This window comes from Salvelinus namaycush, chromosome 3, assembly GCF_016432855.1.
Source record: "Salvelinus namaycush isolate Seneca chromosome 3, SaNama_1.0, whole genome shotgun sequence".
Taxonomy (NCBI): Eukaryota; Metazoa; Chordata; class Actinopteri; order Salmoniformes; family Salmonidae; genus Salvelinus; species Salvelinus namaycush.
In genome coordinates, this window is record NC_052309.1 from 88,142,724 (window position 1) to 88,156,075 (window position 13,352).

Below are 13,352 nucleotides of genomic sequence, written 5' to 3' on the forward strand. Positions count from 1 at the left end.
TCCTGTAAGTATAGCTGTATACTGACTAGAGTGGTTGAGTTAATCCTGTTGTCCTGTAAGTATAGCTGTATACTGACTAGAGTGGTTGAGGTAATCCTGTAAGTATAGCTGTATACTGACTAGAGTGGTTGAGGTAATCCTGTAAGTATAGCTGTATACTGACTAGAGTGGTTGATGTAATCCTGTAAGTATAGCTGTATACTGACTAGAGTGGTTGAGGGAATCCTGTTGTCCTGTAAGTATAGCTGTATACTGACTAGAGTGGTTGAGGTAATCCTGTTGTCCTGTAAGTATAGCTGTATACTGACTAGAGTGGTTGAGGTAATCCTGTAAGTATAGCTGTATACTGACTAGAGTGGTTGAGGTAATCCTGTTGTCCTGTAAGTATAGCTGTATACTGACTAGAGTGGTTGAGGTAATCCTGCTGTCCTGTAAGTATAGCTGTATACTGACTAGAGTGGTTGATGTAATCCTGTTGTCCTGTAAGTATAGCTGTATACTGACTAGAGTGGTTGAGGTAATCCTGTAAGTATAGCTGTATACTGACTAGAGTGGTTGAGGTAATCCTGTTGTCCTGTAAGTATAGCTGTATACTGACTAGAGTGGTTGAGGTAATCCTGTTGTCCTGTAAGTATAGCTGTATACTGACTAGAGTGGTTGAGGTAATCCTGTTGTCCTGTAAGTATAGCTGTATACTGACTAGAGTGGTTGAGGTAATCCTGTAAGTATAGCTGTATACTGACTAGAGTGGTTGAGGTAATCCTGTTGTCCTGTAAGTATAGCTGTATACTGACTAGAGTGGTTGATGTAATTCTGTTATCCTGTAAGTATAGCTGTATACTGACTAGAGTGGTTGAGGTAATCCTGTTGTCCTGTAAGTATAGCTGTATACTGACTAGAGTGGTTGATGTAATTCTGTTGTCCTGTAAGTATAGCTGTATACTGACTAGAGTGGTTGAGGTAATCCTGTAAGTATAGCTGTATACTGACTAGAGTGGTTGAGGTAATTCTGTTGTCCTGTTGAGTATAGCTGTATACTGACTAGAGTGGTTGAGGTAATCCTGTTGTCCTGTAAGTATAGCTGTATACTGACTAGAGTGGTTGAGGTAATCCTGTTGTCCTGTAAGTATAGATGTATACTGACTAGAGTGGTTGAGGTATCCCTGCTGTCCTGTAAGTATAGCTGTATACTGACTAGAGTGGTTAATGTAATCCCGTTGTCCTGTAAGTATAGCTGTATACTGACTAGAGTGGTTGATGTAATTCTGTTGTCCTGTAAGTATAGCTGTATACTGACTAGAGTGGTTGAGGTAATCCTGTAAGTATAGCTGTATACTGACTAGAGTGGTTGAGGTATCCCTGCTGTCCTGTAAGTATAGCTGTATACTGACTAGAGTGGTTGAGGTAATCCTGTAAGTATAGCTGTATACTGACTAGAGTGGTTGAGGTAATTCTGTTGTCTTGTAAGTATAGCTGTATACTGACTAGAGTGGTTGAGGTAATTCTGTTGTCCTGTAAGTATAGCTGTATACTGACTAGAGTGGTTGAGGTAATCCTGTTGTCCTGTAAGTATAGATGTATACTGACTAGAGTGGTTGAGGTATCCCTGCTGTCCTGTAAGTATAGCTGTATACTGACTAGAGTGGTTGAGGTAATCCTGTAAGTATAGCTGTATACTGACTAGAGTGGTTGAGGTAATTCTGTTGTCTTGTAAGTATAGCTGTATACTGACTAGAGTGGTTGAGGTAATCCTGTTGTCCTGTAAGTATAGCTGTATACTGACTAGAGTGGTTGAGGTAATCCTGTTGTCCTGTAAGTATAGCTGTATACTGACTAGAGTGGTTGAGGTAATCCTGCTGCCCTGTAAGTATAGCTGTATACTGACTAGAGTGGTTGAGGTAATTCTGTTGTCCTGTAAGTATAGCTGTATACTGACTAGAGTGGTTGAGGGAGTCCTGTTGAGTATAGCTGTATACTGACTAGAGTGGTTGAGGTAATCCTGTAAGTATAGCTGTATTCTGACTAGAGTGGTTGAGGTAATCCTGTTGTCCTGTAAGTATAGCTTTATACTGACTAGAGTGGTTGAGGTAATCCTGCTGTCCTGTAAGTATAGCTGTATACTGACTAGAGTGGTTGATGTAATCCTGTTGTCCTGTAAGTATAGCTGTATACTGACTAGAGTGGTTGAGGTAATCCTGTAAGTATAGCTGTATACTGACTAGAGTGGTTGAGGTAATCCTGTTGTCCTGTAAGTATAGCTGTATACTGACTAGAGTGGTTGAGGTGATCCTGTTGTCCTGTAAGTATAGCTGTATACTGACGAGAGTGGTTGATGTAATTCTGTTGTCCTGTAAGTATAGCTGTATACTGACTAGAGTGGTTGAGGTAATCCTGTTGTCCTGTAAGTATAGCTGTATACTGACTAGAGTGGTTGAGGTAATCCTGCTGCCCTGTAAGTATAGCTGTATACTGACTAGAGTGGTTGATGTAATCCTGCTGTCCTTTAAGTATAGCTGTATACTGACTAGAGTGGTTGAGGTAATCCTGTAAGTATAGCTGTATACTGACTAGAGTCGTTGAGGGAATCCTGTTGTCCTGTAAGTATAGCTGTATACTGACTAGAGTGGTTGAGGTAATCCTGTTGTCCTGTAAGTATAGCTGTATACTGACTAGAGTGGTTGAGGTAATCCTGTAAGTATAGCTGTATACTGACTAGAGTGGTTGAGGTAATCCTGTTGTCCTGTAAGTATAGCTGTATACTGACTAGAGTGGTTGAGGTAATCCTGCTGTCCTGTAAGTATAGCTGCATACTGACTAGAGTGGTTGAGGTAATTCTGTTGTCCTGTTGAGTATAGCTGTATACTGACTAGAGTGGTTGAGGTAATCCTGTTGTCCTGTAAGTATAGCTGTATACTGACTAGAGTGGTTGAGGTAATCCTGTTGTCCTGTAAGTATAGATGTATACTGACTAGAGTGGTTGAGGTATCCCTGCTGTCCTGTAAGTATAGCTGTATACTGACTAGAGTGGTTAATGTAATCCCGTTGTCCTGTAAGTATAGCTGTATACTGACTAGAGTGGTTGATGTAATTCTGTTGTCCTGTAAGTATAGCTGTATACTGACTAGAGTGGTTGAGGTAATCCTGTAAGTATAGCTGTATACTGACTAGAGTGGTTGAGGTAATTCTGTTGTCTTGTAAGTATAGCTGTATACTGACTAGAGTGGTTGAGGTAATCCTGTTGTCCTGTAAGTATAGCTGTATACTGACTAGAGTGGTTGAGGTATCCCTGCTGTCCTGTAAGTATAGCTGTATACTGACTAGAGTGGTTGAGGTAATCCTGTAAGTATAGCTGTATTCTGACTAGAGTGGTTGAGGTAATCCTGTTGTCCTGTAAGTATAGCTTTATACTGACTAGCGTGGTTGAGGTAATCCTGCTGTCCTGTAAGTATAGCTGTATACTGACTAGAGTGGTTGATGTAATCCTGTTGTCCTGTAAGTATAGCTGTATACTGACTAGAGTGGTTGAGGTAATCCTGTAAGTATAGCTGTATACTGACTAGAGTGGTTGAGGTAATCCTGTTGTCCTGTAAGTATAGCTGTATACTGACTAGAGTGGTTGAGGTAATCCTGTAAGTATAGCTGTATACTGACTAGAGTGGTTGAGGTAATCCTGTTGTCCTGTAAGTATAGCTGTATACTGACGAGAGTGGTTGATGTAATTCTGTTGTCCTGTAAGTATAGCTGTATACTGACTAGAGTGGTTGAGGTAATCCTGTAAGTATAGCTGTATACTGACTAGAGTGGTTGAGGTAATTCTGTTGTCCTGTTGAGTATAGCTGTATACTGACTAGAGTGGTTGAGGTAATCCTGTTGTCCTGTAAGTATAGCTGTATACTGACTAGAGTGGTTGAGGTAATCCTGTTGTCCTGTAAGTATAGATGTATACTGACTAGAGTGGTTGAGGTATCCCTGCTGTCCTGTAAGTATAGCTGTATACTGACTAGAGTGGTTGATGTAATTCTGTTGTCCTGTAAGTATAGCTGTATACTGACTAGAGTGGTTGAGGTAATCCTGTAAGTATAGCTGTATACTGACTAGAGTGGTTGAGGTAATTCTGTTGTCTTGTAAGTATAGCTGTATACTGACTAGAGTGGTTGAGGTAATCCTGTTGTCCTGTAAGTATAGCTGTATACTGACTAGAGTGGTTGAGGTAATTCTGTTGTCCTGTAAGTATAGCTGTATACTGACTAGAGTGGTCGAGGTAATCCTGTTGTCCTGTAAGTATAGCTGTATACTGACTAGAGTGGTTGAGGGAGTCCTGTTGAGTATAGCTGTATACTGACTAGAGTGGTTGAGGTAATCCTGTAAGTATAGCTGTATTCTGACTAGAGTGGTTGAGGTAATCCTGTTGTCCTGTAAGTATAGCTTTATACTGACTAGAGTGGTTGAGTTAATCCTGTTGTCCTGTAAGTATAGCTGTATACTGACTAGAGTGGTTGAGTTAATCCTGTTGTCCTGTAAGTATAGCTGTATACTGACTAGAGTGGTTGAGGTAATCCTGTAAGTATAGCTGTATACTGACTAGAGTGGTTGAGGTAATCCTGTTGTCCTGTAAGTATAGCTGTATACTGACTAGAGTGGTTGAGTTAATCCTGTTGTCCTGTAAGTATAGCTGTATACTGACTAGAGTGGTTGAGTTAATCCTGTTGTCCTGTAAGTATAGCTCTGTACTGACTAGAGTGGTTGAGGTAATCCTGTTGTCCTGTAAGTATAGCTGTATAGTGACTAGAGTGGTTGAGGTAATCCTGTAAGTATAGCTGTATACTGACTAGAGTGGTTGAGGTATCCCTGCTGTCCTGTAAGTATAGCTGTATACTGACTAGAGTGGTTGAGGTAATCCTGTTGTCCTGTAAGTATAGCTGTATACTGACTAGAGTGGTTGAGGTAATCCTGTTGAGTATAGCTGTATACTGACTAGAGTGGTTGAGGTAATCCTGTAAGTATAGCTGTATACTGACTAGAGTGGTTGAGGTAATCCTGTTGTCCTGTAAGTATAGCTGTATACTGACTAGAGTGTTTCCCCCACTAATGGTTAAGGTTAGGATCAGGGGAGGGGAAGCTGATCCTAGATCTGTACCTGGGGAAAATGTATCTCCGTAGCAAGGGTTGCCAGTAGAGCCAACAGAACAGAATATAGCTCAATGTCTTGCTCAGCAAAATTACTACAACTAGGAGACTTCAGACTTCAGCTCACAATCATAGTGAGGAAGTAAGTATCGACCACTCAGAGAGACAGCAAGGAGGGCAGAACCGTAACATTGACTGACAGCTGGGTTAATACTCTGCCAAGCGGAGGGCGGGAGCGGGACTGGCCTGTGTTGGTTTCGTAGGGGTCTGGGGTCAGGAGAGGGAAACAGAGAAAGACAGGAGAGAATAGGGGAACAGAGGAGAAGAGGGAAGAGAGTAGAGGAAGGCGGCTAAAAATGACTCCAGCGCTTGTCTTTCGCTGGTCCCTGTGTTGTTGTGGGGATTTGGAATAGTTTTTGTGTGTGTGTGTGTGTGTGTGTGTGTGTGTGTGTGTGTGTGTGTGTGTGTGTGTGTGTGTGTGTGTGTGTGTGTGTGTGTGTGTGTGTGTGTGTGTGTGTGTGTGTGTGTGTGTGTGTGTGTGTGTGTGTGTGTGTGTGTGTGTGTGTGTGTGTGTGTGTGTGTGTGTGTGTGTGTGTGTGTGTGTGTGTGTGTGTGTGTGTGTGTGTGTGTGTGTGTGTGTGGTGTGTGTGTGTGTGTGTGTGTGTGTGTGTGTGTGTGTGTGTGTGTGTGTGTGTGTGTGTGTGTGTGTGTGTGTGTGTGTGTGTGTGTGTGTGTGTGTGTGTGTGTGTGTGTGTGTGTGTGTGTGTGTGTGTGTGTGAGAGAGAGATTCCGGAGTTCCAAATTAAGCAGCAGCTGAAAAGATGAGCTCCTAAAAATATTGAAATTTATATGGTTTTTAGAGTAAAGTACATCGAAAAAAAGCAAAAGAAAACTGCTAGACAGAATAGGAGACCAAACAAGCAGCAAACAAAGAAGAAAGGATTCTGAAAAAGTAACAATTTTTCATAAAATTATACAGTTTTCTTAGCTAGCTAAGTTGTTTACCTGTTACTAGGCAGTTGCTAGGGACTCTCCTGAAAGAAGCTAGCTAGCTAACAAGGAGTGTCTAGTTGACAGAAGAGAAGAAGGGACAAAGTGGGACAAAATAAGGACAGAAGAAAAGGGAAAGGGGACATCAAGGTGAAGTAGTCCTCTAAAGACATAAAAGACAATAATACAAGAAACAACACTTCTATTGCAACATTGTAGCCAACATCACCAGCGTTGCTATGGAAATTGTTTACCCACCAGACATCAAAACAGAGAAAGCTAAGAAAAGTTTCAAAGGTTTGTTGATGGGACAGAACCATGAATGCCTGTTTGCAGATCTTACCAGTTGCAAAACAAGAGCAAATTTAATTTTTAATACCAAACGAGGGCACATATGGAAAAGGGTTATTTGCAACCATTTCCCTTTCTCAAAAAAGAGAGGCATCAGCCAAGGATGTCAGATCAGCATTTTTGAAGAAGCTGACCCTAGCAACACATATCAAACAGTGAACGTATATAATAATGGAACTGTATTGATACAAGGCAATGATTCAAGCCTCCAGGCTTTTGAGAATAGGTTTACTACCCTAAAAGCAGAAGCTGAAATCATCTCAGAAACTGAGGAAAAAGTCAAGGAGGGAGATGACGGTGAAAAGCAGGCCCCAACGGTCTCTGTGACCCAGCAAGAAGCCCTCAGTGTCCCTCTACCTACCTCACCTGCAGCAGACAGAGCCAAGGACATGCCTACAACACCAAGAACACCTGCTATGCAACGTTTCCACAACACCCTCTCTCTAGTCGAAGCAGAGGTCATAGAACTCAGAGAGAACAAGCTTCAAGAGGAGGACACTGTCCAGAAACTTAAAGAAGAGATGAAACAGTTCAAGGAGGAGAGCAGAGCATCTATTGCTAAACTAGAAAGCAGAATGGACAAACTGAGTCAGACAAATGATGACCTCAGAGACCATCTGAGCACAACAAGAAAGGAGCTAGAACAAAGAGAGAGATACATTGACCTCCTCAACCAGCAGCGAGTCATTATGTCCTCTGCATCTAGAGAACATGTCCACCAGCTTGGCATAACACAAGCAGAACCCGAGACCAGCCTGGCCTCCACCACACAGCCTGATGACACTGCACCAGCCTACCAGTCTGCTCCAGCCCAGGTCAGCCAACCAGCCTCTCAGTCTGCTCCAACACAGTGTGCTCCAGCCCAGGTCAGAATACCAATCTCCCAGTCTGCTCCAGCACAGGTCAGAATACCAGTCTCCCAGTCTGCTCCAGCACAGGTCAGAATACCAGTCTCCCAGTCTGCTCCAGCACAGTGTGCTCCAGCCCAGGTCAACCTACCAGCCTCTCAGTCTGCTCCAGCCCAGGTCAGCCAACCAGCCTCTCAGTCTGCTCCAACACAGTGTGCTCCAGCCCAGGTCAGAATACCAGCCTCCCAGTCTGCTCCAGCCCAGGTCAGAATACCAGCCTCCCAGTCTGCTCCAGCCCAGGTCAGAATACCAGTCTCCCAGTCTGCTCTAGCCAGACAGTCACCCACAACTGCAATCCTTATTGATTCAAATGGGAAGTTCTTAGTCCAGCAAAGATTATTCCCTAGACACCAGGTGTATAAGTTCTGGTGTCCTACAACTGACAGTGCAATGCAGCTACTCAGTCAGACCAGGATTGACACCCTCGACAACATCATCATCCACACTGGCACAAACGACCTTCATGCCAAAGGTGAAGATGTATCTGGGGCAGTGAGAAGAGTGGCAGAACGGGCACAGGCTGTGTTCCCAACAACCAATATAGTTGTGTCCACCCTCCTACCAAGAAAAGACTTCCCAGGACAGTTGATCGACAAAATAAATCAACAGATCACTGTGGACTGTGCCTCACTACTCAACGTCAGAACGGCTCACCACCCCACTCTGACATGTCAACACTTATACGATAATGTACATCTTGATCAGGACAGTGTCAGAACCTTTGCCAAGGACCTAAAAGATGCAACACTTGGCAGGGACCCACACACCCATCACCCCAGCAACAGAGGTCCCCCGCCCCACCTTCTGAAACAACAGTACCTCCACCATCCCCAGGAGAAAAGAGCCAGACACGGCTTATTACAGCACAGCTCTACTAGACCAGGCCCAACACAACACAGATTTACGAGACCAGACCCGCATCAGGACAACACGACTAGACCCGGCCCATCACAACACAGCTCTACTAGACCAGGGCCTTCACAACACAGCTCTACTAGACCAGGCCCATCACAACACAGCTCTACTGGACCAGGCCCATCACAACATAGCTCTACTAGACCAGGCCCATCAGAACACAGCTCTACTGGACCAGGCCCATCACAACACAGCTCTACTAGACCAGGCCCATCACAACACATCTCTACTAGACCTGGCCCATCACAACACAGCTCTACTGGACCTGGCCCGTCACAACACATCTCTACTGGACCTGGCCCATCACAACACAGCTCTGACCACTACTCCAGGGCTCGGACAGAGCACTGTCCTTCAGAGAAGTACACCACATGATGCAGTCCACACCATGTATCATTCAGATCATCAGCCTACATATGCTGAGGTAACCTCTGGCAAAAGACACCTAGAACAATCAGAGATAGGAGAGGTGCGCCAACTACTGCAACTAATATGCAGACTACTGAGCTAGACAGACCCTTTAATTCAGGGGCACGCACACGCGCGCACGCACACACACACACACACACAGGGTTGCAGATTGCATTGTACTTATTTTTTGTGCAGTCTTATTCCATTCTTATTAATTTGTTTACAACTATTCTTAATTTTTTATTGGCACCGGTATAATAAATAATATTTATATATAATGGTGTGTGTATGTATGTATGTGTGTGTGTGTGTGTGTGTGTGTGTGTGTGTGTGTGTGTGTGTGTGTGTGTGTGTGTGTGTGTGTGTGTGTGTGTGTGTGGTGTGTGTGTGTGTGTGTGTGTGTGTGTGTGTGTGTGTGTGTGTGTGTGTGTGTGTGTGTATATGTATATGCTATATATATATATATATATATATATATATATTATTTTGTATTGTTTTCAATGTACTTTACTCAAACCAGTGAATATCACTTATTATAAATGAGATCATTAACTATCAGCTCTTGGAATATCCAGGGACTTTACTCTTCACATTTTGGTTATAAAACAACAAATCCAGAATTTATTAAAAACATCAAAGGACAGGACATCATAATCCTACTGGAAACATGGTGTCGTGGAGACATAGATACTCAGTGTCCCTCAGGCTATAGAGAAAGTTTACTACCATCAATCAAACATAAAAATGTTAAACGGGGCCGAGACTCAGGTGGAATCATCATTTGGCATAAGCAGGACTTGGCACTGAATGAAATGAAAAAAGGTACCAGTCACATTTGGCTAAAACTTAACAAAGGTATAATCTATTGTGACAATGATGTGTACATATGTGCAGCTTATGCTCCTCCTTCAGATTCACCATATTATGATGATCAGTTTTTTGACAATCTCGATACAGAAATCATTACATTTCAGGCAGAGGGTAAAGTGCTTCTTTGTGAGATTTCAATGCAAGAACAGGTTCTGAGCCTGACTACACTGATGCGGGAGGTAACCACCACATATTTGGTAACCCCTCCTTGTACAGCAGCCCTATTATAAATAATAGAAACAGTCCCTGACCAAATACTGAACAAAATGGGAAGGAGTTAGTGCATCTCTGTCGAGCCTTAGGCCTGTACATGCTTAATGGTAGAATCAGAGGGGACTCTTTAGGTCAGTTTACTTACTGCTCAGCTCTTGGGACAAGTGTAGTCGATTATGCCATCACGGACATTGACCCCTCCTCCATTAGTGCATTCACTGTCAGACCACAGACACCATTGTCAGATCACAGTCAGATCAACGTGTTTTTGAAGAAATTAACCGGCAATATTCATTCAAAAAAACTGCCCAATAAACTCTTCAACATAAACCAATCATACAGATGGGCTCCAAACAGTGCAGAGAGATTCATTGAAACATTGAACTCAAAAGAAATGATGAACTCTATACAGTTTTTCAATAACTCACAATACCAAAACAATAAAGATGGTGTCAATTCGGCTACTCTAAACATCAACTGCATATTCCAAAAAGCAGCATCGAAAGCAAATTTAAGAAAACCAAAGAAATGCAACATCAGAAACAAAAAACAAAATGTTTCTGACAAATGGTTTGATAATGAATGTAAAACAATTAGAAAACACCTAAGACAAATGTCAAACAAAAAACATAAGCAGCAAAACAACCAGAGCTACGATATGAATACTTTGAAACTCTGAAACAGTATAAACATACACTGAAACGCAAAGAAACTGAATTATACCAACAAGACACTTGATGAAATTGAAAACGCAATTGACCAAAATCAGTTCTGGGACATGTGGAACAATTAAGCACAACAAAGCCACAAGAATTAGCCATACAAGATGTAGGAATTTGGAAAACTTATTTTGATAATCTATACAAAAACATCCCACAAAAAGACTTAAAACAGAACCAATTAGAAATTAAAGAAAATTGAACATCCTTGAATCAGTCATTAAAAACAACTAAAATCCATTAGATTATCCAATAACCCAACAAGAACTAAATGAAAAGCTCAAATCTATAAAACCAAAGAAGGCTTGTGGTCTAGACAACATCAGAAATGAAATGATGAAAAACAGCACACCTGAGTTGAAAAATGCTTAAATTGTTCAACATGGTACTAACTTCTGGCTGCTTCCCTGATGTCTGGAACCAGGGGCTCATCTCCTCGATACACAAAAGTGGAGACAAATCAGACCCCAATAATTACAGGGGAATTTGTGTAAACAGTAACTTGGGAAAGGTTTTCTGTAGCATTTTGAATTCAAGAATTCAAACCTTTCTTCAAGAAAAAAATGTAATAACTAAATGTCAAATTGGCTTTCTCCCTAACCATCGCACTACTGACATATATACACCTTACACACACTAATTAATAAACATGTCCACCAAAAAAAAGAGGGCAAAATCTTTGCTTGCTTTATTGACTTTAAAAAAGCATTTGATTCTATTTGGCACGAAGGGCTATTCTACAAAATTCTACAAAGTGGGCTTGGTGGTAAGGTGTATGACTTAATAAAATGTATTGTACACAGAAAACAAGTGTGCAATAAAAATCAAAAACCAAAGAACAGAATTCTTTTCACAATGTCGAGGTGTGAGACAAGGCTGTAGTTTGAGTCCAAATCTTTTCAACATTTATATCAATGAATTAGCAGACATGTTGGACCATTCTCCAGCCCCAGGACTCACACTATTTGACACAGAGGTGAAATACCTGCTATATGCTGATGACTTGGTACTTCTATCACCAACCAAAGAAGGTCTTCAACAGAACATTAATATTCTCGAGCAATATTGCCATAATTGGGCCCTGGCAGTAAATTTCCCAAAAACTAAAATCATGATTTCCAAAAACAAAACAGATGTCAGAAACACAAATATAAATTCACCCTGAACAACACCATAATTGAACACACAAAAAATTACACCTACCTTGGTCTGACCAATATCTGCATCGGGGAAACTTTAATATGGCAGTGAATGCACTCAAAGAAAAAGCCCGCAGAGCATTGTATGCAATAAAAATGAAATTATTCAAAATCAACATCCCAATTAGAATTTGGAACCAAAATATTTGACAGTGTAATCCTACCAATAGCTCTTTACGGAAGTGAGGTTTGGGGGCCACTCAATAAACTGGACTTTAAAATGTGGGACAAACATCCAATTGAAACCCTACATGCAGAATTCTGTCGGAAAATCCTACAAGTCCAGAGAAATACACCAACTAATGCATGTAGGGCAGAATTGGGCCGCTTTCCCGTAATAATGAAAATACAGAAAAGATCATTAAAATTTTGGCTACATCTAAATTCAAGTCCAAATTCGAGTCTGCAATTTAAAGCACTTCAAACCCAAGAGCTGAGCCCAGAAACGAGCCCTCTCAGTCAGCTGGTGTTGGACCTAACCAACCAAGCTGACACCAGCACTGCTTCAAAAGAAAGAATTCCAATAAACAAAATCATGAACCAATCAAAGGACTCATATTTACAACATTGGAAAAACGAAACAAAATCCCAAAGCCGACTAAATTGCTATCTGACCCTAAACAGAGAATATGAATTGGCTGAATATCTCTACTCTGTCAGAGATTCGAAGCAGAGACAGATCCTTACCAAGTACAGGCTGAGTGACCACCGATTGGCAATAGAAACCGGCAGACATAAAAAGACCATGGCTACCCAAAGAGGAGCGTGTATGTGGTCACTTGCCTGACAGGGGACGTAGAAACAGAGATGCACTTTCTCCTTACTGTGATAAATATTCCTCACCAAGAGATTCATTATTCACAGAAATGACTACATTTATTCCAAATTTTAACTTATTAAACCCAGAGGAAAAACTAAAAATACTCATGGGCGAAGGAGCAATGGCTCCTCTTGCAGCCAAATATGTATTTGCCTGCCATAGCCTGAGGGACACTGAATAATAACATCTGCATAGTAAGCAGTAACTTACTTATTATGACTGTTATTGTTATTACTGTTATTGTTATTATTATTATTATTGTTGTTTATCATTCCTGATAGTAATGTATGGGTGGTAATGGTAATGATAGCAGTTTAATGATGGTGGTGGTGGTAGTGGTGCATTACACCATACATTACATTCGACTATTGACTGTACCATTTTATTGTTACTATTTTTTTATATTTAATTTTGTATTATTATTTACTGCCATTCTATATTATTATTTGTCATTGTTTTAATTGTTATTACAATTGTATATTCGTATAACTATGTGTGCTTTTGGCCTGGCATATTGGACACAATGTTTTTCATGCCCAATAAAGCAGCTTGAATTTGAATTTGAGATTAGATGAGGAGAGATAGAAGAGAGAAACGAGAAGAGAGAGAGATGAGAAGAGACGAAGGAGAGAGAGAGAGAGGATAGGAGAGAGAGATGAAGGAGAGAGAAAGAGCTGAAGGATGAGAAGAGATGAGAGAGAGAACAGCAGAGATGATGAGGACAGAAGAGAGAGAGAACGGAGAGAAGAGAGAGAGAGAGAGAGAGAGAGAGAGAGAGAGAGAGAGAGAGAGAGAGAGGAGAGAAGAGAGAGAGAGAGAGAGAGATAGG